The 27,085-nt window shown below is 51.9% G+C and overlaps 1 protein-coding gene across 1 annotated transcript in view; it reads right to left on the reverse strand.

The window, feature by feature from the left end:
• Window positions 1-19,701, reverse strand: part of LOC146788818 (exocyst complex component 1-like) — a 1,992,459-nt gene extending 1,972,758 nt beyond the window's left edge. Inside the window, exon 1 of the mRNA XM_085630399.1 lies at window positions 19,573-19,701. The gene's annotated coding sequence lies outside the window, so the exon portion shown is untranslated. The remainder of the gene's footprint in view (window positions 1-19,572) is intronic.
• Between the last annotated feature and the right edge of the window lie 7,384 nt (window positions 19,702-27,085).

The raw sequence follows: 27,085 nt of genomic DNA on the forward strand, positions 1-27,085 counted from the left end.
CCGGAGAGACCTGCCGCGCTGAAGACAACCCAGGTAGGGACGCTGTGCGGGGGTGTTGGTGCTGTGGGGGCCGGGCGGGAGAGGCGGCAGATGGCGGCGCGGGAGGCCTAGCGGAGCTTTGCCCCTGTTGCGTCCGCTTTGCAGGTTTGCCGCTCCCGCTGGGACCCGCGCTTCATTGCCTCCGGGGCGTTTGGCCTGCGCGGAGGAGGGAGCCCGGGTGGGTGGCCGGCTGTTGCGGCGGGGGGGAGGCCTGGATGCGTGGCCTCCGCCTGCTCACGCGGTGGTAGTACTGCGGGCCCCTTGCTAGGAGGGCCGCGGTCTGGGTCTTCCCGCGCTGGGGAGTCGAGCCTGGCCTAGGGCCCCCCCTCTTCAGGAGCTACCTGTAGCCTGGGTTGTTGTCTGCCCCCTGGGGGGTTCGAGGTGCGGCGCTGGCCTGGGCGCGAGGGGCCGACTTTCACCTTCTGCTGCGGCCTGTTTGGAGGGCCGGATTGCTCGGGTGCCGCCTGGGCCCGGGGACGGCTACCCACGCCGAGTGTGGTCTTGGACCCTGGATGACGCCGACGAGCTGTCCGGGAGGCTAGGGACCTTGCCTGCTGTTTGCTGCACTGAGGATGGCTGCCGGGTTGCCTTGAGCTACCTATCTGAAGGCGCGCCTAGCCTGAGACACCTGCCGCCTCAACGCTTGCCCCTGCGAAATCTTTGGCAGCGCCCACTCTCTGCTTTGGCTGGCTCCTGCTGCGGCCCCCCTCGTCCTTTGGACACTCGCGAGGCGATATAACTTGGGAGACGGGCAGCGACCCTGTATTTTTGGCTCCTGGTTGCTCACCCCTGTGGGCCGCCATGGGGAAACCGGAGGGCAGGCAGTCGAAACTCACCTTTGATTCCCGAAGGACTCCACGGTCCCAGGCGGGCCCAGAGGAGGATTCAGCGGAGCCGCCGGCCCCGACCACGGCAGAGTTGAAAGATCTACTGCTCGCCATGCAGACGAGCCTGACTTCGATAGCCTCCAAGATGGACTCTATGTCGGCTAGGATGAACGGGCTGAAATGTAAGGTGGACAAACACGAGGACCGCCTGACTGAAGCGGAGCGGCGCATATCTGACATGGAGGATGCCTCCGCCGCGACCTCTGCCCGCACCCTCAAAATGGATAAAGTTCTGAAAGTGATAGCTGCCAAGAACGAGGAGTTAGAATCGCGGTCCCGGCGGAACAATCTTCGAATTTTGGGGGTACCGGAATCAACAGCGACTGGCCGGATGGAGGAATATGTGTAGCGATTATTGACGGAGCTCTTCGGCAGAGAGGTGTTCTCGGGGGTTTTTGTGGTGGAGGGCGCATCGGGCTCTGGCAGGCCGTCCTACGCCTGGAGCCCCTCCGCGGCCCATTGTAGCCAGACTACTGAATTACCGAGACCGGGACGCTGTGTTGCGGCTGTCGCGGGAGAGGGGACGCCCCACGCACGCAGGATCGGAGATCTCCTTATATCCGGACTTTACCATTGCGGTGCAGGAGCAACGCAGAAAATTTCTTCAGGTGAAAAAGAGGCTGCAGCAGCTTAATATTCCTTATGCCATGCTCTACCCGGCCCGCTTGAAGGTGTCGTCTTCGGGGAAGCAACACTTCTTCACCAACCCCCAACACGCCCAAGACTTCATTAACAACTTACCCAGGTCCCCGGCGAGGCGTCGCTCCCCGGCGCCTCAGGACTCGACGGGGCAAAGTTTATCTGATGTTGAATGAGGGTCTCCACGGTCTTGAACTTCCATCATCTATAAATTTCCCGCGGACCTTGCAGAGTGTTTCTCCAACTGTGTCTCTCCAGCCTGCTGCGAATCCTGTTAACCTCGATACAAATGGCGGACCTCCCCCGTTGGGGGGTGGCGTCCCTATTAGGGACCCTCAGCGGAATCCTGCAGGAGACTGAACTGAAGATTCACTTTTGGGAATGCTTCTTTGGGATGGGTTGGGGTGACCCTAGGGCTGTCTCTGTGAGGCTGCGTAGTACTGAGCTTGATGCCTCCTTATGATGTACCGGCCTGCCAGGCCCTGTGCCCACCTTTGATCTATGTGCCATCATGGGTCTCACATGCTGTTGGACTTGGCCCTTTTAGCAGGGTCATCCCTAAACTTTTTGCCTTCCTCCTGTATTTTTTCTGACCTGGTGTTGGCTGTTTTATGACTCTGGGCACCTTACCACTGCTGACCAGTGCTAAGGTGCATATGCTCTCCCTAAAGTAAAATGTTGATGTTCATTGGATTCCATGTTTGGCTTATTTGGTTTACTATCAGTCCCTAGTAGAGTGCACCAGGGGTGCCAAGGGCTTGTATATCCAAATGCTGCTAGTGGGCTTGCAGCACTGGTTGTGCCACCCCCAGAAGCAGCCTGGTAAAATGTGTCTAAGGTCTGCCATTGCAGAACCTGCATGCAGTCTGGTACTGTCATGCTGACTGGGCAAGTGTCCCCACTTGCCAGTCCCTAAACCTTCCCTTACCTTCATATTAGTCACCCCTATGGTAGGCAGGCCCTAGGGCAGGGTGCATTGTAAGGCTGAGGTAGGACATGCCCTGAGGTGTGTGGCATGTCCTAATAGTGAATTACAGCCATTTTCGTTTTTCACTATTGTAAGGCTACCTGCTCTCCATAGGCCAGAATGGGCTGCTAGAGTATAACACTCTATAATCCTAGCAGGCTCAAGAAGCATGGTAGAAATTCATGTTTAGTATGCCTGAACTCAGAATAATAAAATACATCTTTTAGTAAAGGTTATTTTAATATCCTGGGTTTGCAAATGCTACTTTTAGAAAGTTAGCCTTTGCGTGCCTAACCATCTCAGCCCGCCTCTGGAGGGGAGGGCTATCTTCTTTGTGTGTAACTTGAGTGACAGGGCTGGGAAGTTCCAGGAGACAGGCTGGGGCTACCAGGTGGTGAATAGAGAGATTACACCAGGATGGGTGGGAGGAGTGCACCTTGACTCTCAATAGGGCAGTGCTCTGCCACCACAATGCTGGCTCCACCCCCTGGGGAGCGTCTGATGTCTCTGCCCTGCCTGCTGAAAGAAGAAGCCAGAGTCCCAACAACAAAGTGCTCCTCACTGAAAAGAACTGGACTGGGATTATGCAAAGGCCCCCCTGGCCTGTAAAGACAAAAGAAACTTGGTATAAATGTAGGAGCCCTGCTCCTAAGAAATCAGATCCTGATTGAACCACGAAGGAACTCTGCCTGACCAGAAGGACCTGGAAGAAGCTGAAGGAGGAGTAACTTTCCCTGACCTGGGGGATTGGCCTGCAGTTGGTGCCTTGCTGAGAAAGGAGAGGAAAAGACTAAGAGAGACTTTGCACTTTGTTTTCAACTATCTCCAAGGGCTTGGAAGAAGAGCTTGCCCCCTGAACTGAGTCCCAGGACCATTGGACTCATCTGCCTTCCAAAACTGAGTTGCCTGGACAATTCTTGCTTGTTTCCCGCTGGATTTGGCCCCAGTACGCCTCGTAACCCATCCGCCGCGAAGCCGTGTCTTTGCCGCCCGGCACCGTGCGTCTACGCTGATCCAAAAGCGTTAGTACGCGCCGTATCCATCCCGGCCGCATCGCACCTAACTTTCCCCGCCGATTCGAGACGTACAACCCTGGCTGCCGAACCCTGTACGCCGGACTCAAGCTTCGCTGTCCCGCAGGTATGGTCCGTACGCTGCTAACGTACTACACCATGCCGTACTCAGAGCCGAGAAGCCGCATCACGCTGATCCTCCCCGTACGCTGTACGGCGCCGAGAAGTGTCGCCGCCTATCCGCACCGAAGGTACGGCTCAAACGCCGAACGCCACGGACTCTGCAAGCTGATCTGGGCCATCCGCACGTATCCCTGAAGGTCCCGTACCAACGCCGCGTCCCGACGCAGCGACCCGACCAGCATCTGAATACGCTGCTGAACTACGACCCGGACCCATCAACTTGTCCCGCACTGTCCGTCGCGGACCCCACGAACTTAAGGTACTTTGTTCTGTTCGCACCACAGCGTGCGCGTCACGGACCCCGGAGTCCTCACCGATTGTTTGACTCGTACTTTCCTTGTTTTTAATGCAGACGAGTCGCACACCCAGGTACGAACCATACAAAGCCTGAAAAGAAGCAGAATTGAGTAAAAGAAGCCTATTTTTGTGTTTTAAGCCTTTTTACAAGAACATTGAACTTTAAAATAATACTGTGGTCATTTTACTCGTTATTCTGGTCTTGTGCTAAGCCTTATATAAAGAAAACTATTTTTGATACAACCTTGACTGGTGTCCATTTGTGGTGTGTCATTGTATTACTGTATGTGTTCACAAATGCTTAACCTATGACGCCCTGAGAATAGTCTTGACTGCTTGCGCCACACTACCTAAAGGGTGAGCAGGGGTTATTTGAAAGGGTGATCCCCTTATCCTGACTTAGAATTGAGAGTCCCTGCTTGTCGAAAGTGCATACCTGTGCCAACTAGAGATTCCCAGTTCTAACATTGGTGGTCAGCGGTGGGATTTTAATTTGCATTTGTGATTCATGTACAGTGATTGAGTGAACACCACGTAGTGAGTTCAGACCAATAACGCAGCCACACAGTATTGATTTTTGTTTTTGCTGAAGAATCTCCACTTTAAGAAACCATGCCTAGCTCAGTCAATGGAGGCAGGACGGCCTCTATATTCTCTGGAGTTGATGACATAGATTGGGAGGAGAAGGCACTGATGAGGTGCACAAGTGAAGTCTTGAAAGGATACCTCTCCAAGTACAGAATTAAACAAACTAGATTGAAAAACAAGGAGCAGTACACAAAGGCGCTGAGGGCCTGGTACGAATCCAAGTTCCCAGAGAATGTGCTGGAGGTGATACCCCCAGAAGGTGCTTCTGAGCCTGGCAGAGGCCTGTCGCCAGAGGAGATGGCCGACAGGGTTGCTGCAAGAGCACATGAAGTGGAGATTGCAAAACTTATAATGGAAATGGAAAGACAAAGGCTGGCCATGGAGCATGAGGTAAAAATGAGGGAGTTGGATCTCAAGGCCAAGAGTTTAGACCGCTCTCCCTCTGGTGGCAGCAATATTGAATTTTATAGTGCTGAGGGAGTAGTACGCACACCCAGAGATGTGGCGCCTGACTTGAAGGAGGGGGTTAACATACACCAGGAGGTTCAAGGACATGAGGTAGCTCCAGTAGTGCGCAGTATCCCTAAAGGGAATAGGGTAACTGGCGCAGGGGTTCATAATCCTAGTGGAGGGAGGGACATTCTACTGACTCTAGCTGAGAGGTACAGGGAGAGGGGTTCCCCCAAAATTGAAGTCCTGGTGGGTGAGTGTGAAGACCGCCCAGAAGAGTGTGGGTTGTGGGACAGAGACAGTCAGATACTGTCTTGCCAGTCTCAGGAGAGTGGTGTGGAGTACGTGTGTAAGGCACTGGATGGTAAGGTGAAGGATAGTTTGGGTAACCGTGCTAGGGGGCTGTGTGATCCAATTGTGGGAGAGCATATTGTAAGTCCCTGTTTTCCAGAGCTATGCCAACACCTGTGTGAGGGTGAGTTCTCTGACCGCAGAGGGCTCACATTGGAGGCAGACCTTTTGGTGGAGTCCAGAGGGTCTGGAAAGGCATTGGGGAGTGATCCCGAGAGGAGTGGCTCAGGTATCTTCCAACCCAGAGTGGTGGAAGTGGTGCAGAGTAGCCCAGCTAGGTCCCATGGTAGTGGGAGGGGTGTCGGGGCTCACGTCCTGTCTCAGTGGAGAAGGAGTGAGTGTGGGGCTGCGTGCCCCCAGGTGCCCGAAACCCAGTCTCAGAGCCTGGATGGTTCTTTAAGGGAACACCAGGCGGGGAGCCTAGGCTGCCCTGATGGGCCGCCCGTTGAGGGGGATCCCCTAGTGTCTAGTGGACGGGGAGGGTCTGTAAGCAGGCCTCCCTCGGTTCTGGTGTCTGGCAGTACCGCTCCAGTTGGGAGGGTGCAGAAGTCCAGAGTGAGGGGTGAGAGGAGGAAAGAGTCCCCAGTGGAGGAACCAGTGGGTCAGGGGCCAGCCAGAAGGGCTGCGTCACCAGTGAATGACCATGGTGACACCACTTCTGTCCTGGGGGATCTTCAGGCACTGTCAGATAGACAGGGGTCGGGAGATCAGCGCCAGGCAGACTGTCACACGACACATGAGTTATGTGTCACCCTCAGGGGGGGCATGCGTGCTCCCGGGGAAGTCCTGGTGCGCCAGGCGAGCGTTCAACCGCATGGGTTGGACCCAGGGTTGGGAAGCCAGGTTCAAGTGTTGTCTGACCTGGAGGGTGGGACCACTGTAAGCAGTGTCCTGACCCATGTTGCTTCTAGGGGTACCACACCAGTTGGGAGTGGGCAGTACTTTGGAAGGGGGTGCAGAGGGAGGGAGTCCTCGCCTCTGACCCCGGCTCAACTGAAGGGTTTAGACCCTAGGTTGGAGGGCCAGGTTCAGGGTGTCCCCCCTGACCTGGACGCCCAGTTGCAGGATAGAACCCCTGAACTGGTGGGCGAATTGCGCAGGACACTTGCCCCAGGTGCCCTGGCAAATCTGGGAGGGGGTACGACTCCAGGTGGGAGGGTACAGAGCCCCAAGAGGGAGGACCGGGTGTTGGAGAGGCCACCCCAGTCTTTAGTCCAGCCGCCGGGTACAGTCCTGGGGCTGGTGGGTCAGTGCCAGGATGTCATACCTGACCTGACAAGGGGGAGAATGGACAAAGGGTGCCAAGCACCTGGGGCTACTGCCCCCCGCTCCCTGACGCCAGAGGTTTGAGAGCCCTGAGAGGCATACGGCCTGGGTCTCATCCCTGACTACTGTCAGTGGCCACTGTAGCATTTTGCTGTCTGTCTGTTGGGACACACCTGTGGGCCAGTTAAGGTTAGGTGCTACACAGGTGGTGTCCACAGGTGAGGAGAAGGGTTCCCCAGGGATTAGCTTGGTGGGCCCTGAGAGTATGGACAGAGGGTTTCCAATAGGTTCAGATTGGCGTAGAACTGGAGTCTGCCTCTGCAGTTGCGGGCCAGGTCCTTGTTCTATCGCCCCAAGCAGGGAAGACCATCACGGTGATGATTGGTCTACCCTGCGTTTTGGCTGGAAGGGGGTTGTGTTGGACTTGGCCCTTTTTGCAGGGTCATCCCTAAACTTTTTGCCTTCCTCCTGTATTTTGTGTGACCTGGTGTTGGCTGTTTTATGACTCTGGGCACCTTACCACTGCTGACCAGTGCTAAGGTGCATATGCTCTCCCTAAAGTAAAATGTTGATGTTCATTGGATTCCATGTTTGGCTTATTTGGTTTACTATCAGTCCGTAGTAGAGTGCACCAGGGGTGCCAAGGGCTTGTATATCCAAATGCTGCTGGTGGGCTTGCAGCACTGGTTGTGCCACCCCCAGAAGCAGCCTGGTAAAATGTGTCTAAGGTCTGCCATTGCAGAACCTGCATGCAGTCTGGTACTGTCATGCTGACTGGGCAAGTGTCCCCACTTGCCAGTCCCTAAACCTTCCCTTACCTTCATATTAGTCACCCCTATGGTAGGCCCTAGGGCAGGGTGCATTGTAAGGATGAGGTAGGACATGCCCTGAGGTGTGTGGCATGTCCTAATAGTGAATTACAGCCATTTTCGTTTTTCACTATTGTAAGGCTACCTGCTCTCCATAGGCCAGAATGGGCTGCTAGATTATAACACTCTATAATCCTAGCAGGCTCAGGAAGCATGGTAGAAATTCATGTTTAGTATGCCTGAACTCAGAATAATAAAATACATCTTTTAGTAAAGGTTATTTTAATATCCTGGGTTTGCAAATGCTACTTTTAGAAAGTTAGCCTTTGCGTGCCTAACCATCTCAGCCCGCCTCTGGAGGGGAGGGCTATCTTCTTTGTGTGTAACTTGAGTGACAGGGCTGGGAAGTTCCAGGAGACAGGCTGGGGCTACCAGGTGGTGAATAGAGAGATTACACCAGGATGGGTGGGAGGAGTGCACCTTGACTCTCAATAGGGCAGTGCTCTGCCACCACAATGCTGGCTCCACCCCCTGGGGAGCGTCTGATGTCTCTGCCCTGCCTGCTGAAAGAAGAAGCCAGAGTCCCAACAACAAAGTGCTCCTCACTGAAAAGAACTGGACTGGGATTATGCAAAGGCCCCCCTCGCCTGTAAAGACAAACGAAACTTGGTATAAATGTAGGAGCCCTGCTCCTGAGAAATCAGATCCTGATTGAACCACGAAGGAACTCTGCCTGACCAGAAGGACCTGGAAGAAGCTGAAGGAGGAGTAACTTTGCCTGACCTGGGGGATTGGCATGCAGTTGGTGCCTTGCTGAGAAAGGAGAGGAAAAGACTAAGAGAGACTTTGCACTTTGTTTTCAACTATCTCCAAGGGCTTGGAAGAAGAGCTTGCCCCCTGAACTGAGTCCCAGGACCATTGGACTCATCTGCCTTCCAAAACTGAGTTGCCTGGACAATTCTTGCTTGTTTCCCGCTGGATTTGGCCCCAGTACGCCTCGTACCCCATCCGCCGTGAAGCCGTGTCTTTGCCGCCCGGCACCGTGCATCTACACTGATCCAAAAGCGTTAGTACGCGCCGTATCCCTCCCGGCCGCATCGCACCTAACCTTCCCCGCCGATTCGAGACGTACAACCCTGGCTGCCGATTCCTGTACGCCGGACTCAAGCTTCGCTGTCCCGCAGGTACGGTCCGTACGCTGCTAACGTACTACACCGTGCCGTACTCAGAGCCGAGAAGCCGCATCACGCTGATCCTCCCCGTACGCTGTAAGGCGCCGAGAAGTGTCGCTGCCTATCCGCACCGAAGGTACGGCTCGAACGCCGAACGCCACGGACTCTGCAAGCTGATCCGGGCCATCCGCACCTATCCCTGAAGGTCCCGTACCAACGCGTCGACCCGACCAGCATCTGAATACGCTGCCGAACTACGACCCGGACCCATCAATTTGTCCCGCACGGTCCGTCGCGGACCCCACGAACTTAAGGTACTTTGTTCTGTTCGCACCACAGCGTGCGAGTCACGGACCCCGGAGTCCGCACCGAATGTTTGACTCGTACTTTCCTTGTTTTTAATGCGGATGAGTCGCACACCCAGGTACGAACCGTACAAAGCCTGAATTGAGTAAAAGAAGCCTATTTTGTGTTTTAAGCCTTTTTACAAGAACATTGAACTTTAAAATAATACTGTGGTCATTTTATTCGTTATTCTGGTCTTGTGCTAAGCCTTATATAAAGAAAACTATTTTTTATACAACCTTGACTGGTGTCCATTTGTGGTGTGTCATTGTATTACTGTATGTGTTCACAAATGCTTAACCTATGACGCCCTGAGAATAGTCTTGACTGCTTGCGCCACACTACCTAAAGGGTGAGCAGGGGTTATTTGAAAGGGTGATCCCCTTATCCTGACTTAGAATTGAGAGTCCCTGCTTGTCGCAAGTGCATACCTGTGCCAACTAGAGATTCCCAGTTCTAACACATGCTATACCCGAACACCTCCGCTTGATGCGAGGAGCGCCTGGTTGCCCTCTGGCTGCGACCCATCAGGTGAACCCTACTGTTAGACTTTGAGTACCTTGATTTCGATGTTCCCTTCTTATCCCGGGATTGGGCTGGGAATTCTGAGAGGGTTCGGGAGGGGGGGGGATAGCGACACGGCAAATTGGGGTTGCTGGTGTGGGAGGGGGGAGGGATTGTTCGCTGAGTACTTTGTTAGGCTTCGTTGCCAGTTTGTTCAGGCTCTACCTGGCATGCTCCGCTGGCGGTTCGCACGCACTCTGACCTCCACTGACAGTCCATGGTTCCTGGATGGCGGTCCCTGGTCCTAGAGCACCCCACTATACTTTTTTGACCTGGAATGTGCGCGGTCTGGGCAATCCTCGGAAGAGACGCCATATCCTTGCTTACTTAGACAGACATAATGTCCACTGCGCCATGCTCCAGGAAACGCACCTGTCCCCCAGTGCACCTCCCGGGTTTGCGGCACGCTGGGCTGGCTCTAGGGGTTTTTCTTGTTACTCCTCCTATTCACGGGGCACCTCAATTCTGGTGAAGCGCACGCTCCCATACACCCCGATTGGCGCTTATGCTGACCCGCAGGGTAGATATAACATAATGTGGGGGAGACTGTGCGAGCAGTCCATTACTATGGTGTTGTGTTATGGACCGAACTTTGATGATTCAGAGTTTTTTCGGGTGCTTTGGGGGAAGATACAGGACATTGATACTACACACATCATCTGGGGAGGTGACTTTAATGTAACTGTTAACCCCGGGCTCGACCGATCACAACCACAATCGCACCACTACACTGCCGCGCAGCTAACCCTTCACACCTTGGTAGCGGATAATACTCTTGTAGACCCTTGGAGGGCTCGGTACCCACATGCGCGCCAGGGGTCCTGCTACTCCTCAGCGCATGCTTCTTGGTCGCGTATTGATTATTGGCTGACGGACAAGGGCCTTGCGACATGGACCTCCCATGTGTCGTATCTACCTTGCACATATTCGGACCACTCTCCGGTGATGCTGGTTCTCGCCCCACCTCAAGCAGAACCCCCATTTCTTTCCTGGCGCCTCAACCCACACTCGCTCCTGGATACGGCCTTTAAGGCTGAACTTGAGCAAGAAATATCGGATTTCTTCAGTCGTAATACCGGGTCCGTGTCCCAGTACACGACCCTCTGGGAAGCCTTTAAAGTGACTGTGAGGGGCATATGCATAGAGAAGGGCGGAGAGGTTTTTAAAGATATCCGGAATACGCTTCAGCGACTGGAAAGGGACATAAAGCGTACCGAGTCTGAGCTCCGGACCACGCCTTCCCCAGCTGTGCAGGCGCAGCTACGCAAAATGCTCGACGATTATCAGGCCACTGCAGAACGGGAGTGCAAGTTTAGGGGGAAGTATCACGTGGCCCGGCAGTATGGGGAGGGGGAGAGACCGGGGCAAGTGCTGGCGTCTACCATCAAGCCCCCGAGGTTCACCAATACTGTCCTGGAGGTAGAGGATGAGGATGGTCTAGTGCATAGTGGTTCCGCTGAGATACTTGCTGCATTTAAGCGGTTCTATAAAAAACTCTACACCTCCCACCGGCAGTCCCCAGCAGATTTCGAGTCGTTCTTTGATGACACTGCCATAGCCTGGCTGGGTGATGGCCAGAGAGAATTCCTCCTCTCCCACCATGAAGATGAGGAGATTGTGTCCGCTATCATGCAATTGGCTTCTGGCAAAGCCCCGACGGTCTCCCGGCTGAGTTCTATAAACTGTACCGACACCTGCTCATTCCCATATTGCGGCACGTGTTTGAAGAAGCCCGGAAAACTGGCATCTTACCTCGTACCATGCGGGAGGCGCTCATCATCTCCATCCCTAAGCCTGGCAAAGACCCTAAACACCTAGATTCATACCGGCCCCTCTCCCTTATCAATGTTGATGCCAAGATCCTTGCGAAGCTTGTAGCCAACCGCATCAGGCCTCTGATGCCGGTGCTTGTCCTTCCGGGCCAATCCGGGTTCATCCCACACAGAAGCACGGCTCACAATCTGCGCACTTTGTTTGCGCTGCTTCATGACATGGATCCGGGGGAGGATGCGGCTGCCATTTTCCTTGATGCCACCAAGGCATTTGATTCCCTAGAATGGGATTACCTATCCTTTGTTTTGGTTCGCATGGGCTTCCCTCCCCCTTTTTTGGCATGGATTAATTTGCTCTATACGGGACTCCGCGCGACTGTCGGTCAACGGACTGCGCTCGTCTTCCTTTCCGCTGGCCAGAGGCACTCGGCAGGGGTGTCCACTTTCCCCTGTGCTCTTTGCCCTGGCCATAGAACCCCTTGCCGCAAAAATACGACAACATCAAAGGGAGCATTCCATTGTATAACCGGAGAGGCAGATTCTCATCTTGCTGTATGCTGATGATCTCACTCTATATTTGTGACACCCTGGTGTCAGTCTGAACCCCATACTGTGGCTCTTCATACTGTTTGGGCGATTGTCGGGAATCACGTTAAATTGGAATAAATCGCATATATTCCCCCTCACCAATTCCACGCAGCGGTTCGTCCCTGAATATCCCCTCCGGTGGCGTGAAGGGGCCCTCAACTACCTTGGTATTAGTATTTCCCGGGACCGCATGGAGCTCATGCGAGACAATTATGGAAGACTTCTGGACTCCATTACGGATAGGGTCGCGCGCTGGATTGCGCTGCCCCTCTCAATAGCTGGTAGGGCAGCGATCATCAAAATGGTTATTCTGCCCAAACTCCTATATTTATTCATCAACATTCCATACGCCCCCAGCCGTCACTTCTTCTCCGCTCTGAAGACCCAACTTATCCGCATTCTTTGGGGTGGGAAGCAAGCGCGGCTGAAATGGGACACCATTACTCGACCTTTCTGGGCCGGGGGATTTTCTGTGCCGGACATTGAGCTGTATTATAGTTGCGCCCAAGCCCACTACGCTGCCTACTGGATGAAACCCCCCCCCCTTTCATGCCTCACTTGGCCATCGAAGACGGCTATATGAGGCCCACCCCTAGCACCGCTTATCTTAGCGCTCCCAGAGTGCCCCGGCACCAGGCGACTACTACTGTCCAGTGTACTGTAGGTGCATGGTGGGATCTAGCTACGGCAACTTGCTGCGCGCCTCTATACTCCCCGCTCCTGCCCCTTGCTGGCCGGCAGGACCTCCCGGTCACACAAGAGGGAGGTTGTAGACAGCTTCTACGCAGGCTTGGGGTGCATACTTGGGGTCAGCTGTACAGTGGCGGGATGTTCCGTACTTGTGAGCACTTTTTTGGAGAGGCGAACCCTACCCCCTTAGATTGCTTCTACTACATAAGGCTTCGTCAGTGCGTGAAGACTGCTACGCCTGCCTTTCCTCAAGAACCGCCGTTGATGCCCGCGCTACACGCCCTACTCCAACAGGATGCCCCAGCACACGTACTCTCACTCCTATACCGCAAGGTCCAGCTGCACAGGGAATACACCCCTCCAATAGCCCGAAGTCGATGGGGCACTGAATTAACCCAACCTATTACAGACAAACAGTGGCGTTACTGCTGTAAACAGACGGGGGAGGTTTCTGCCAGCAGTCGGCTTAGAATTATACACTATAAGTTCCTCCATAGGTTCTACTACACGCCGGCGCGGTTATATAGATTGGGGCTCCGAGATAACGACCGGTGCGACAGATGTGGGGAGGAAGGGACAGACTTTTGTCACCTGGCCTGGGACTGTCACTCCATACAGCGTTACTGGACTGAGGTCTTTACTGCGCTGGACCTGATGACAGGTCTCCATGTCCCTGCGGAGCCACTAACTGCCCTGCTTGGGTATACTGAACCCCTGGCTGCCAAAATGCGCAGATACATCTCATTAGCATTACTCTTAGCTAAACGAAGAATAGCATGCCGGTGGGGGAGGGGGAGGGCGCCGAAGTTCAAGGACTGGCTACGGGATCTCACTTACTGTCAGGAGCAATTGCAGGTATATGCGGATCTCCAACCCCCCTCATCTCGGCCACGGGATATATGGGGACCCCTGCAGACTTATTTGTTGGAACATGCGGTTGACACGGACAACGATGGGCCTGCAACGGGACCTCCAGCTTAGTCTTCGCCTATTGCTCTGGCCCTGGGCTCGCACATTTAGCGTGTTGGAGGGCGTGCGACATTGGGAGCCACTGCCGCGCTGAGTGGACTGCGGACTTTTAACAACGTGCTATGCTCCAGACTTGTATGATCACAGGTAGAGCTGAAGGTTACTTACGTTGTTTGATGGTTACTATTGCCAAGCATTGTATGCACCAGATACTGCTATGAATGTCACAGCCGACTGACCTCTAACCGCGGCCGGCCCAGACGGGTTGTAGGTGGCTTGCTGTGTACTCCCCTACACCCAGCTACGTGGATATTTACATAACGTGATCATGGCATTGCCAGTCCTGCAGGGATGTAGGCGAGTTGCCGAGCTGTACACTGACCATCTTTGTTAATAAATTGGTGCAAAATAAATAAATAAATAAATAAATTATAGCTAGCAGCAGTTTTATGGCACAGTCGGCGCGCAGCAACCTTTCAAGGTGCTGGCGTCCGTGCAGAGTGCATCTTTGTATGGGCGGCTACTCCAACAACTAGAGCGCGCACTGACCCAAAATGGCGTCTCTGGTTGTCGAGTGATGAGGCCCAGGAAGTAGCTGCCGGTCTGAACTCCCGGTCCCGGACAGCAAGGAGAGCGTGTATACACAGTCAAATTCAAACAATGCAGGTAAAAAAGTCTGAAGAGACGAGTGAATTAAAAGTATAAAACAGGTGACTCAGAAAAAAGAACTTAGATTTAGCATCAGAATTAGCAGCAGATTAATTAATTACAGCTAGCAGCAGTTATATGACACAGTCGGTGCCCAGCAACCTCTCAAGGTGCTGGAGTCCGCGCAGCGTGCATCTTTGTATGGGAGCTACTCCGACAACTAGAGCACGCACTAACCCAAAATGGCGTCTCTAGTTGTCGAGTGATGAGGCCAAGGAAGTAGCTGCCGGTCCGAACTCCCGGACAGCAAGGAGAGTGTGTTTGACCAAGTGACACAGTCAAATTCAAACAATACAGGTAAAAAAGTCTGAAGAGACGAGTGAATTAAAAGTATAAAACAGGTGACTCAGAAAAAAGAACTTAGATTTAGCATCAGAATTAGCAGCAGATTAATTAATTACAGCTAGCAGCAGTTATATGACACAGTCGGTGCCCAGCAACCTCTCAAGGTGCTGGAGTCCGCGCAGCGTGCATCTTAGTATGGGAGCTACTCCGATAACTAGAGCACGCACTGACCCAAAATGGCGTCTCTAGTTGTCGAGTGATGAGGCCAAGGAAGTAGCTGCCGGTCCGAACTCCCGGACAGCAAGGAGAGTGTGTTTGACCAAGTGACACAGTCAAATTCAAACAATACAGGTAAAAAAGTCTGAAATATTCTTTTTAAGAGACAAGTGAATTAAAAGTATAAAACAGGTGACTCAAAACAAAGAGCTTTGATTTAGCAGCAGAATTAGCAGCAGATTCATTCATTACAACTAGCGGCAGTTATATGGCACAGTCGGCGCCCAGCAACCTCTCAAGGTGCTGGCGTCCGCGCAGCACGCATCTTTGTATGGGCGGCTACTCTGGCAACTAGAGCGCGCACTGACCCAAAATGGCGTCTCTAGTTGTCGAGTGATGAGGTCCGTGAAGTTGCTGCCTGTATGAACTCCCAGTCCCAGACAGCAAGGAGAGCGTGTTTGCCCAAGTGACACAGTCTTGGGACTGTTTTATGTAATTAAGCTTGGCTGCAGGCACCATACAGATGAAAAGACAGTCTAAAGAGCTGTAATCTGGTGGGCGGGATGCTGTAAAGTAAGTATGGTCAATGCATTCAAAATCAGGTTGGAGCCAACTCTGGGTCTCCGCAGCATATCAAGCAGACGTGCAGCACAGAACAAGCCTGTGTGTGGGGTCGGAGGCCAGATTACAAATCAGAACTTGATGGGCACAGCTGTACGTAGGCGTAAACTATACATTTACAATGGATACTTTTGAAAACAAGGTTAGGCCCTTGTATGTAATCAGTCCAGTAGCCAGTGGTGTAGACTATGTAGGTTTATTCAGTTACAAGTAAGATGGTCCAGCCCCACCGGGAACCGCATCCTGCTGCTCAGCCCCACTCATTCCAAATGACCACTAGTCCAAACCATGCACTCATGAACATTCTATTACATCACACTCACACAGGCTGAGCATCGGGGAACTAGGAGACACAGGATATAACACATACAGTCTGAAAAAAGAATAACTTTTCAACCCAGTGGCTGCATGGTTAGCTTCCTGGAGGAGAGGGGCACCCTCAATGTAGAGTGGCTTGGGAAGGGCTCTTTCAATGTAGAGTGGCTTGGGGGAGGGATCTTTCAATGTGGAGTGGCTTGGGGGAGGGGTCCTTCAACCTTCAATGTAGAGTGCCTTGGGGGAAGAGTCCTTTGATGTGGAGTGCCTTAGGGGAGGGGTCCTTCAATGTAGAGTGGCTTGGGGGAGAGGTCCTTCAATGTAGAGTGGCTTGGGGAGGGGTCCTTCATCGTAGAGTGGCTTGGGGGAGAGGTTCTTCAATGCAGAGTGGCTTGGAGGAGGGTCCTTCATTGTAGAGTGGCGTGGGGGAGGGGTCCTTCAATGTAGAGTGGCTTGGGGGGGGGGGGGTCCTTCAATGTAGAGTGGCTTGGGGAAGAGGTCCTTCAATGTAGAGTGGCTTGGAGGAGGAGTCCTTCGTTGTAGAGTGGCTAGGGGGAGGGGTCCTTCAATGTAGAGTGGGTTGGGGAGGGGTCCTTCATTGTAGAGTGGGTTGGGGGAGGGGTCCTTCAATGCAGAGTGGCTTGGGGGAGAGGTCCTTCAATGTAGAGTGGCTTGGAGGAGGGATCTTCATTGTAGAGTGGCTTGGGGGAGGGGTCATTCGATGTGGAGTGCCTTAGGGGAGGGTTCCTTCAATGTAGAGTGGCTTGGGGGAGAGGTCCTTCGATGTAGAGTGCCTTGGAGGAGGGTCCTTCAATGTAGAGGGGCTTGGGGGAGAGGTCCTTCAATGTAGAGTGGCTTGGGGGAGAGGTCCTTCAATGCAGAGTGGCTTGGGGGAGAGGTCCTTCAAATTAGAGTGGCTTGGGGAGGGGTCCTTCATTGTAGAGTGGGTTGGGGGAGGGGTCCTTCAATGTAGAGTGGCTTGGGGGAGATGTCTTTCAATGTAGAGTGGCTTGGGGGGGTCCTTCATTGTAGAGTGGCATGGGGAGGGGTCCTTCAATGTAGAGTGGCTTGGGGGAGGGGTCCTTCAATGTAGAGTGGCTTGGGGGAGGGGTCCTTAATTGTAGAGTGGGTTGGGGAGGTGTCCTTCCAGGTAGAGTGGCCTCAATGCAGAGTGGCTTGTGCTGGGTGCCGTATCAAGGTCCAAAATGTATGTACAAAGGAAGCGGTACAACAACGTCCTCACAATGTAGAGTAGCTAGGGGGGGGGTCCTTCAACGTAGAGTGGCTTGGGGAGAGGTCCTTCAATGTAGAGTGGCTTGGAGGAGGAGTCCTTCAATGTAGAGTGGCTAGGGATCCTTCAATGTAGAGTGGCTTGGGGAGGGGTCCTTCATTGTAGAGTGGGTTGGGGGAGGGGTCCTTCAATGTAGAGTGGCTTGGAGGAGGAGTGCTTCATTGTAGAGTGGCTAGGGGGAGGGGTCCTTCAATTCAGAGTGGCTTGGGGAGGGGTCCTCATTGAAGAGTGGGTTGGGGAGGGGTCCTTCAATGTAGAGTGGCTTAGGGGAGAGGTCCTTCAATGTAGAGTGGCTTGGAGGAGGGTCCTTCATTGTAGAGTGGCTTGGGGGAGAGGTCCTTCAATGTATAGTGGCTTGGAGGAGGAGTCCTTCGTTGTAGAGTGGATAGGGGGAGGGGTCCTTCCATGTAGAGTGGCTTGGGGGAGAGGTCCTTCAATGTATAGTGGCTTGGAGGAGGGTCCTTCATTGTAGAGCGGCTTGGGGGAGGGGTCCTTCCATGTAGAGTGGCTTGGGGGAGAGGTCCTTCAATGTAGAATGGCTTGGAGGAGGGTCCTTCATTGTAGAGCGGCTTGGGGGAGGGGTTCTTCAATGTAGAGTGGCTGGGGGAGGGGTCCTTTATTGTAGAGTGGGTTGGGGGAGGGGTCCTTCAATGTAGAGTGGCTTGGGGGGGTCCTTCATTGTAGAGTGGGTTGGGGAGGGGTTCTTCCAGGTAGAGTGGCCTCAATGCAGAGTGGCTTGTGCTGGGTGCTGCATCAAGGTCCAAAATGTATGTACAAAGGAAGAGGTACAACAGCGTCCTCACAATGTAGAGTAGCTTGGGGGGGGGGGTGGGTCCTTCAACGAAGAGTGGCTTGGGGAGAGGTTCTTCATTGTAGAGTGGGTTGGGGGAGGGGTCCTTCAATGTAGAGTGGCTTGGGGGGGTCCTTCATTGTAGAGTGGGTTGGAGGAGGGGTCCTTCAATGTAGAGTGGCTTGGGGAGGGATCCTTCATTGTAGAGTGGGTTGGGGTAGGGGTCCTTCAATGTAGAGTGGCTTGGGGGAGAGGTCTTTCAATGTAGAGAGGCTTGGGGGCGGAGTCCTTCATTGTAGAGTGGGTTGGGGAGGGGTTCTTCCAAGTAGAGTGGCCTCAATGCAGAGTGGCTTGTGCTGGGTGGCGCATCAAGGTCCAAAATGTATGTACAAAGGAAGAGGTACAACAGCGTCCTCACAACTGTCCCCTCCCCTATCTAATGTGAATGTCTGGCCTCGAAAGAACCAATACGTGTTCAGCATTTCAAACGTGACACGATTTACACGTACACCTATTTTTTCACTCTAACATAAACCCGTCACTGAACCAGGTCACCCGGGCTTATAACATTCAGGACCAGAAGTTACTTGGTTTACAAGGGGTGTTCAACATTTACCTGATGTCCCCAGAAGCAAACATAGACCAGTGTTTGGGAACTGCAGGAGATTTCTGCAACAAGAGCCCGCTCAGGGCCACAATATTCTGGGACTCGCTTCCCTTACTGTTCTAGAACTCTATGGAATGTTTTGTACATTTTACGACACTTCTATTTTTTCAGTGCTGGAGAAAACGTCTCCAAAGGTAAGTAAGTAAAGTATTTATAAAGCGAGGAATGCCGAGGCGTCCTGGCGCCGAGTGTAGCATGTGTCATGTTCTGTTTCCAGGGGCAATAGCACATGACTTTGAGGGGAATAGCCATGTTTTGTTCATTTTCTTAACATGAGTCTATTAGGTTGTAGCCTAATAGTAACGGCAACTTGTTGCAAAAGTAGGAAAGCTTCAGGATGAATCCACACATTGGCTTTCAGCAGATTGTTTACAGTCAGACACAGAGGCGCAACTAGAGCCAAATTTCGGGGGGGGGGGGGGGGAGGTGCGATAAGAAAAAATGTCGGGGGGGGGGCTGAATCTTTAAGCAATAGGCAGGGTGGAGCTGATTTCGGGGGGGGGGGGCTGAATCTTTTAGCGATAGGCAGAGTGGAGCTGCAGGGGCTCTTAGAAGGGGTGAAACAACAGCGAGGCCTCATTAACATGTAAATGGTCTTTTAAAGACCTGTGAAGTGCTCGGGTGCGGCTGTGTGGGTGCCCGGGAAGCTGGCTCATCCCGGGCTGCCACACACGACGGGGGGGGGGGGGGGGGGGGGGGGGGGGCTGAAGCCCTTTGAGTGCAATGGGTGTTGGGCGCCTGGCCGGCCACTTGTTTTGTTTTAAAAATATGCGCATTGTCTTTTGCTGAAAAAGAAACACAAATTCACTTTTGCCAGACAATTTCCTTCAAAAGTGGGATCGCAGCAGAAAACTGTATCTAAACTCGTGTGTATTTTTTCCCCTGGATCATGGCTATGACTGAGTGAAAGTTGGGGACACAGGAGCGCCAAGGGAGGGGAGGGAACTCTGACAGCCGTCGAATCCACAGACGTGAATTCCAATCCCAGCATCCCACTTGACTCAACTGTGTGATGATGTCTTCCTGGGTACATGGCTTCCATACCAAAGTGCTGTATGAGAAGTAGGTACACGCATTCACAGCAGCCTACCTCTGTCGGGCAAGGAGACGAAGCTACGGTCGATGTCCTCTGGCGACGGGGACAAGGCTGTGGTCCCACCGTGAAGCCGCCAGGCGCTGTACAGCGAAGGGCACAATCGCTCAAGGATGCTGCTGCTAGTTCAGAACATGAGCTCGCCAGAGACCGGAAGCACGCAGATCTGAAGTGAACCTCCTCAAAGACAGGAAGTGCGGTGACCTGAATATGTGCAGAGAGGAAACGTGCAGACTCGACCCTGCCTCATGGGACCGGTTGGCGAAACAGCATAAGGTGCAAAGAACCAGCACTTCTACCTCACACGAACTAAAGCAGACTCCGAGAGTCAAGCAATTACTATTGGATTTCCTAAAACTGAGACCCGCAGCATCCTCTCAGAGACAGACATAAGCCAAACCCATCCAAGTACCATAGCAAACCCGGCACACTCACGTATATCCCAGACACTGAGCACGGCAGCATCGTCTGACGGAGATATAGGAATACCAAATCCACCAAAGTACCACAGCAAACCCGGTACAGTCATGCCTATCCCAGACACTGAGCAACGCAGCATCCTCTGACAGAGACAGACATAAGCCAAACCCATCCAAGTACCATAGCAAACCCGGCACACTCACGTATATCCACGACACTGAGCACGGCAGCATCGTCTGACGGAGACATAGGAATAACAAATCCACCAAAGTACCACAGCAAAGAGTCATGTCTATCCCAGACATGGAGCACCGCAGAATCCTCTGACAGAGACAGACATAAACCAAATCCACCCAAGTACCATAGCAAACCTGGGACACTCGCGTATATCCACGACACTGAGCATCACAGCACCGTCTGACGGAGACATAGGAATACCAAATCCATCCAAGTACCACAGCAAACCCGGCAGTCATGTGTATCCTAGACACTGAGCACTGATGCATCCTCTGACAGAGACAGACGTAAACCAATCCCACCCAAGTACCACAGCAAACCCGGCAAACTCACGTATATCCCAGACACTGAGCACTGTAGCATCCTCTGACGGAGGCAGAGGAATACCAAATCCACCCAAGTACCACAGAAAACCCGGTACAGTCATGTCTATCCTAGACACTGAGCACCGCAGCATCCTCTGACAGAGACAGACATAAACTAAATCCACCAAAGTACCACAGCAAACCCGGCCCAGTCATGTCTATCACAGACACTGAGCACCGCAGCATCCTCTGACAGAGACAGACATAAACTAAACCCACCCAAGTACCACAGCAAACCTGGCACACTCAAGTATATCCCAGACACTGAGCACCGCACCATCCTCTGACGGACACATAGGAATACCAAATCCACCAAAGTACCACAGCAAACCCGGTACAGTCTATCCCAGACACTGAGCACCGCAGCATCCTCTGGCAGAAACAGACATAAACCAAACCCACCCAAGTACCACAGCAAACCCGGCACAGTCATGTGTATCCGAGACACTGAGCAATGATGCATCCTCTGACAGAGACAGACGTACACCAAAGTACCACAGCAATCCTGGCACACTCACATATATCCCAGACACTGAGCACCACATCATCCGCTGACAGAGACATAGGAATACCAAATCCACCAAAGCACCACAGTAAACCTGGCACAGTCATGTGTATCCCAGACACTGAGCAACGCAGCATCCTCTGACAGAGACAGACTTAAACCAAAACCCACCCAAGTACCACAGCAAACCTGGCACACTCACGTATATCCCAGACACTGAGCACCGCAGCATCCTCTGACAGAGACAGACATAAACCAAACCCACCCAAGTAAACCTGGCACACTCACGTATATCCCAGACACTGAGCACCGCAGCATACTCTTACAGAGACAGACGTACACCAAAGTACCACAGCAAACCCGGCACAGTCATGTGTATCCCAGACACTGAGCACCACAGCATCCTCTGACAGACAGACATAAACCAAACCCACCCAAGTTCTGCAGCAAACCTGGCACACTCACGTATATCCCCGACACTGAGCACCGCAGCATCGTCTGACGGACACATAGGAATACCAAATCCACCAAAGTATCACAGCAAACCCGGCACAGTCATGTGTATCCTAGACACTGAACACTGATGCATCATCTGACAGAGACAGACGTACACCAAAGTACCACAGCAATCCTGGCACTCTCACGTATATCCCAGACACTAAGTACCGCAGCATCCTCTGACAGAGACAGACATAAACCAAACCCACCCAAGTAAACCTGGCACACTCACGTATATCCCAGACACTGAGCACCGCAGCATACTCTTACAGAGACAGACGTACACCAAACCCAAAGTACCACAGCAAACCCGGCACAGTCATGTGTATCCCAGACACTGAGCACCGCAGCATCCTCTGACAGAGACAGACATAAACCAAACCCACCCAAGTTCTGCAGCAAACCTGGCACACTCACGTATATCCCCGACACTGAGCACCGCAGCATCATCTGACGGACACATAGGAATACCAAATCCACCAAAGTATCACAGCAAACCCGGCATAGTCATGTGTATCCTAGACACTGAACACTGATGCATCCTCTGACAGAGATAGACGTACACCAAAGTACCACAGCAATCCTGGCACTCTCACGTATATCCCAGACAATAAGTACCGCAGCATCGTCTGACGGAGACATAGGAATACCAAATCCACCAAAGTACCAGAGCAAACCTGGCACAGTCACGTGTATCCCAGACACTGAGCACTGCAGCATCCTCTGACAGAGACAGAAGTGCACCAAACCTACCAAAGTACCTTAGCTGACCCGGTACAGTCACACGTATCCCAGAAAATGAGCACCAGAGCATCCCCTGACAGAGACAGATGTTTACCAAACCCACCGAAGTACCACAGTAAACCTGGCACAGCCAAGTGTATCTCAGATGGTGAGTACCACAGCGCCCTCTGACAATGACAGACATATACCAAACCCACCAAAGCACCACAGCGAGCCGGCAAAGTCATGTGCATCCAGGACACTGAGTACTACAGCATCCTCTGTTAGATAGAGATATATAACAAACCAACCAAAGTACCACAGCAAACCCGGCGCAGTCACTTGGATCCAAGACACTGAGCACCGTGGCATCCTCTGACAGAGACGGGAAACAACGTTTACAACGCGGTGCCATTACAACGCGGTCAGTACAACAACCGCTTTACCATGCATACCATTACAACGCAAGTCATTACAACGAGTTGCTGTAGTGGGCTTTAGGGGTTGGATTTTAAAGCCAACACCTTCCCTACTGTTGCACAGACTGGAGTTGGGACAGTAAATTATACTATTCCAAACTCCAGCGCCCCCTACAGCAAGTTGTTGTAATGGTACGCGTGGTAACAACGCGGTTGATGCACTAACCACGTTGTAAAGGCATGCGTTGTAAAGGCATGCAGAGTAACGTCACATATTCCTCTCCGAACTACCAGACTATCACATCATCCACCAGCAGAGTCACGCGTATCCCAGGCACTTAGCATGTAGAGACACATATGTCCCAGATTCACTAGACTACCTGTGCATTGCTAGGCAGAGCCACTTGTAGTCTACAATATGACAGTAATCCCCTGCAGAGCCACATTGAAGAAAGCTGTCTCTCTATATAGTGTACTAAAATGAATTACAATGTGCAGACATCCCTATTAGGTATACAGAGGTAAAAACAGATAATGCTAATACTCATTTTGTGGTAGTGTGGGCGAGCAGTTAGGCTTATCAGAGGGTTGTGCTAAGCAGTTATTGTACTTACAGAGGCAATAAATGAGACACACACTCAAAAATAAATCTGAGACTAATTTATAAAAATATTATTGATTGTTAAGTGATTTTTAAGACCAAGAACACAGTTCTAAGGTAAGTACTTTTAGAGTTCCGATTTTTCAAAGTTCGGAAAATATATCACTTTTGTGCAAAATGATGCACCATTGAAACCAATGAGGAAAAAGCAGTAAAATGAATATAAAATCAGGCAATGCTTTCATGCAGTTCACCTTCTTGTTTTAAGTCGATGTCGGGACCAGGTCACAAGTTCCAGCCGGAGAAGTTTAGAAGCATCCCGGATAACCCGGAAGCAGAGTGCTGAGGGTCTTGGAAGCTGGTGTGCAGACAAAGGGGGCCTCATGCAAATACACTGTACAGGATGACTTACAGGCGAGTCCGGTGGGTCTCCGTGGAGGGAGGAGGTTGCAAAGGCCTGGGGAAAACAAGAGTACAGCTGATTGGTTGGTGCCGGGGCAGATGGAGCTGGGTGCAGAGCAAATAGGTCAGCTGGGTGTCATGCATCCTCGTGGTCAGGAGCAGGCAACTTAGAGAGGCAATCGAGGGGCAGCTGGGCCACTCAGAAAGTGAGTTTCGGGTGTCTTGTCATCCCTCGATGGGTGCTTGCTTCTGGTGTCTTGGGACTCCACTGTGGACTCTTCTTCTTGGTGTTTGTTGTTGGGGATCCGGTACCCTCAGTATTGGGGCGCTGTGGCTCTGGTAGGTCCTGGTGACTCTAAACTTGGTGTGGAGTCAGATCTGATCCTTCTTTTCTTGCTTCCGTGCTGCATCGAGGTCATTGGGGAGCAGTATGTCGAAAAAACAGACTTCACATGAATGGTGTCTGCGGGGTGCTGGGGAGTGATACCTGCACTCCAAGGGAGCTTCTTGGTGATCCCTTGAGGGCTGGAGTTGCTCCAGGGTTCTTGGAGTCATTTCAGGTTCAGGTCAACACAGTAGGCAGCAAATATAGAGTACTTGAGGCAGCAGGCAGGGTTTGGCACCTTTTTCTTCTGCAGAAGGGCCTCAGTCCTCGTGCAGTGGGTCTTCTTTGTCCTGGTCTTCTCTTGTCTATCAAATCTGACGTTCAGCTCTCGGGGTGCCACCTACATACTGAATTTAGGGGTGTTACAAGGGGAGACAGGTAGTAGCCAATGGGCTACTTACCATTAGGGTGTCTACACTCTTTAGTGACCACTTCCTGTGGGAAGAGGCACTTCCCTAGCCATTATAGGTTGTTTTTCCAGCACCCCAAGATGGTAGAATTTCAGGAGAGGGGTTCACATCGCCTGCCCTACCCTGGGGTGGTGCAAGCTGAGAGGGGACCCTCCTACTAATCTAACTAATGCTTCCGCCAAAAGTGAAGCAGGAAAGAGAGGTTGGCCACCCCCCCTATTTGGGGGTTCCTGGGTTGGATTTCAAAGGCGGCATAGCCATTGAAGCTTCCTGCCCAGGAAGGCCACTCTCTCCTGGGGGAGATGTGAAGCACCCCTGCCCAGAACAGGCTTTGTCTCTGTCTTCTGAGAGCAGTGGATCCTACCCCATGAGGTCAGAAACATGTCTGGTGGTGTCAGACTGGTGAAAACAAGTCAGGGACCACACCAGTGCTTGGTAGGTTTTCAGGGGACCCTCTAAAAAGGTCTCATGTGTTAATGTATTAATAAATCCAACACTAGTATCAGTGATGATTAATTAAGACAAGATGTTTGGTACCAAACATCTTGGAAATCAGTAAAGCCATCATGGAGTTAGGAAACCCGTGTTGACAAGTGTCCAGCACATGTACTCTTTATGGCTTCCCTGTGCACTTACAACATCTCAGAAATGGCTGGACATTGCTCATGCTGATATGCCCTCACATATGATGTAATGCACCCTGCCTTAGGGCTACAGGCCTGCAGTAGGGTTGACTTACCTAGATCCAATGCAGTGTATGGGTGGCATGGTGCACAGGGCTGAGTGCCCTGCCGACTTTTCGGATCTCTCTGCACCAAGACACACAGCCTACAATGGCAGAGTACATAGTCTTGGTGAGGGGTACCTGTTGTGGCACAACCACTGCTGCAGCCCCATAGGACCCTCTTCAGTACCCTTACACTAGGTACCAGAAGTAGTTTACTAGGGACTTACAGGGGTAGCTGAAGTAGTGCCAATCTTGGTGCAGGGTTTGCGAAAGAGATCTGGCACTGGTAACCTGGTTAGCAGGGAACCAGCGTGCTTACAGTTCAACGTCACATCAGGCACAAAGTGGGGGCTAACCATGCAAAAAGAGGCACTTTCCTACATACATGTGTCCCAGATCTTCAGGGTACCCCAGCATTTGTGCCAGACACACAGAGTACTGCAGCATCCCCTGACAGAGCCACATGCATCTTAGAAGCAGCAGACTACCACAACATGCACCAGCAAAAATGTGTGCCACAGACACCACAGAGGACCACAACATTTCTCCTCCAGTGCCAAATATATCTCAGCCCCTCTGCAAAACTATAGAACCTCCAATAGAGGCGCAACTATCTGAGAAATGTCAGAGAATTACCTCATCCCCTGACAGAGCCATATGTATCCCAGACCCATCAGACTACCAGGGCATCTCTACCACAAGTACTAGTAGTCTAGAGTATTACAGCATTTCAAGCAGAGCCACATGTATTAAAGATCCCAGTACACCCCAGCATCCCAAACAGACCACAGGTAACTCATAACCATGTCTTGTAGAGCCACGTATATCTCAGTCGCCAGAGCACCTCAGCATTCATGGCACAGACATATGTATCTTTGAACCACCCTATTATCACAGCATTCAACAACATGTCAGGTTGCACTAACATTGTGTGCAGAAAGCAATGGAAACAATGTTCTTTTCAGTGTCTCTCTTTTCCCACCGATGACCACATATACCAAATATGAGGGTTAGTGGTAGAAGCAGGGCAGGGAAAGGGAAACACAATGAGAAAAAACAGAAACACAGGACACAAACACTGTCTCTGTCTGGGTCTGCAGGCTGTAGTGGATCTCTCAACAATATCTCTGTATAACCAGCTCTCTGTGTTTCGAAAGGAGGGAATTCTTGAAAGGTCAAGTCCTGTCACTATGAACTTATTCATCGAAGGTGAATATAATTTCTTTTTGACTCCTGCAGAACTTGTATATAACATTCATAAAAATACATGTGTAATGCCATCTAAAGAATCAAATCTGTTCCTTAACGGGAACTTTAGCAAAACATACAACTTGAAACTTAATAGTCCAAAATAAATGTGTGATGAATAGTGCAAAGTTTGTTTTCCATCACACACAACTTCAGGATACTTCTCTGTATTCCAAAATGTCAATAGTGCAAGCCTTTAGGGAAATATAGGTCTTGAGTCTTGCAATCCAACATCCATGTATCGAGGTCCCGGCTGCAACAACACTGTAGAATGACTGCTTAGCAAAGACACTGTGCACCAAGACAAACATTATACCTGTAGATACAAGATGGCTACCGTCACACAAGAGTTCTTGGCCGCTGGGTATCATAGTTCACTGCTAGTGCTCTGCTATGCAGTGCGTTTTCTGCTGTTGAGTTCAGTCAGTGACAGCACTCTGTCATGACTGCCAGCATTTCCATCGCTGAAAGGCACTCAACATTTTATACGGTAATAGGCCATTAGTTGTGTGGCCTGCACATGTAATATGTCTACATTCAACCTCTACTGGGAACCAAACATCCCATTGT

The sequence above is a fragment of the Triturus cristatus genome, chromosome 10 (assembly GCF_964204655.1).
Source record: "Triturus cristatus chromosome 10, aTriCri1.1, whole genome shotgun sequence".
Lineage (NCBI taxonomy): Eukaryota > Metazoa > Chordata > Amphibia > Caudata > Salamandridae > Triturus > Triturus cristatus.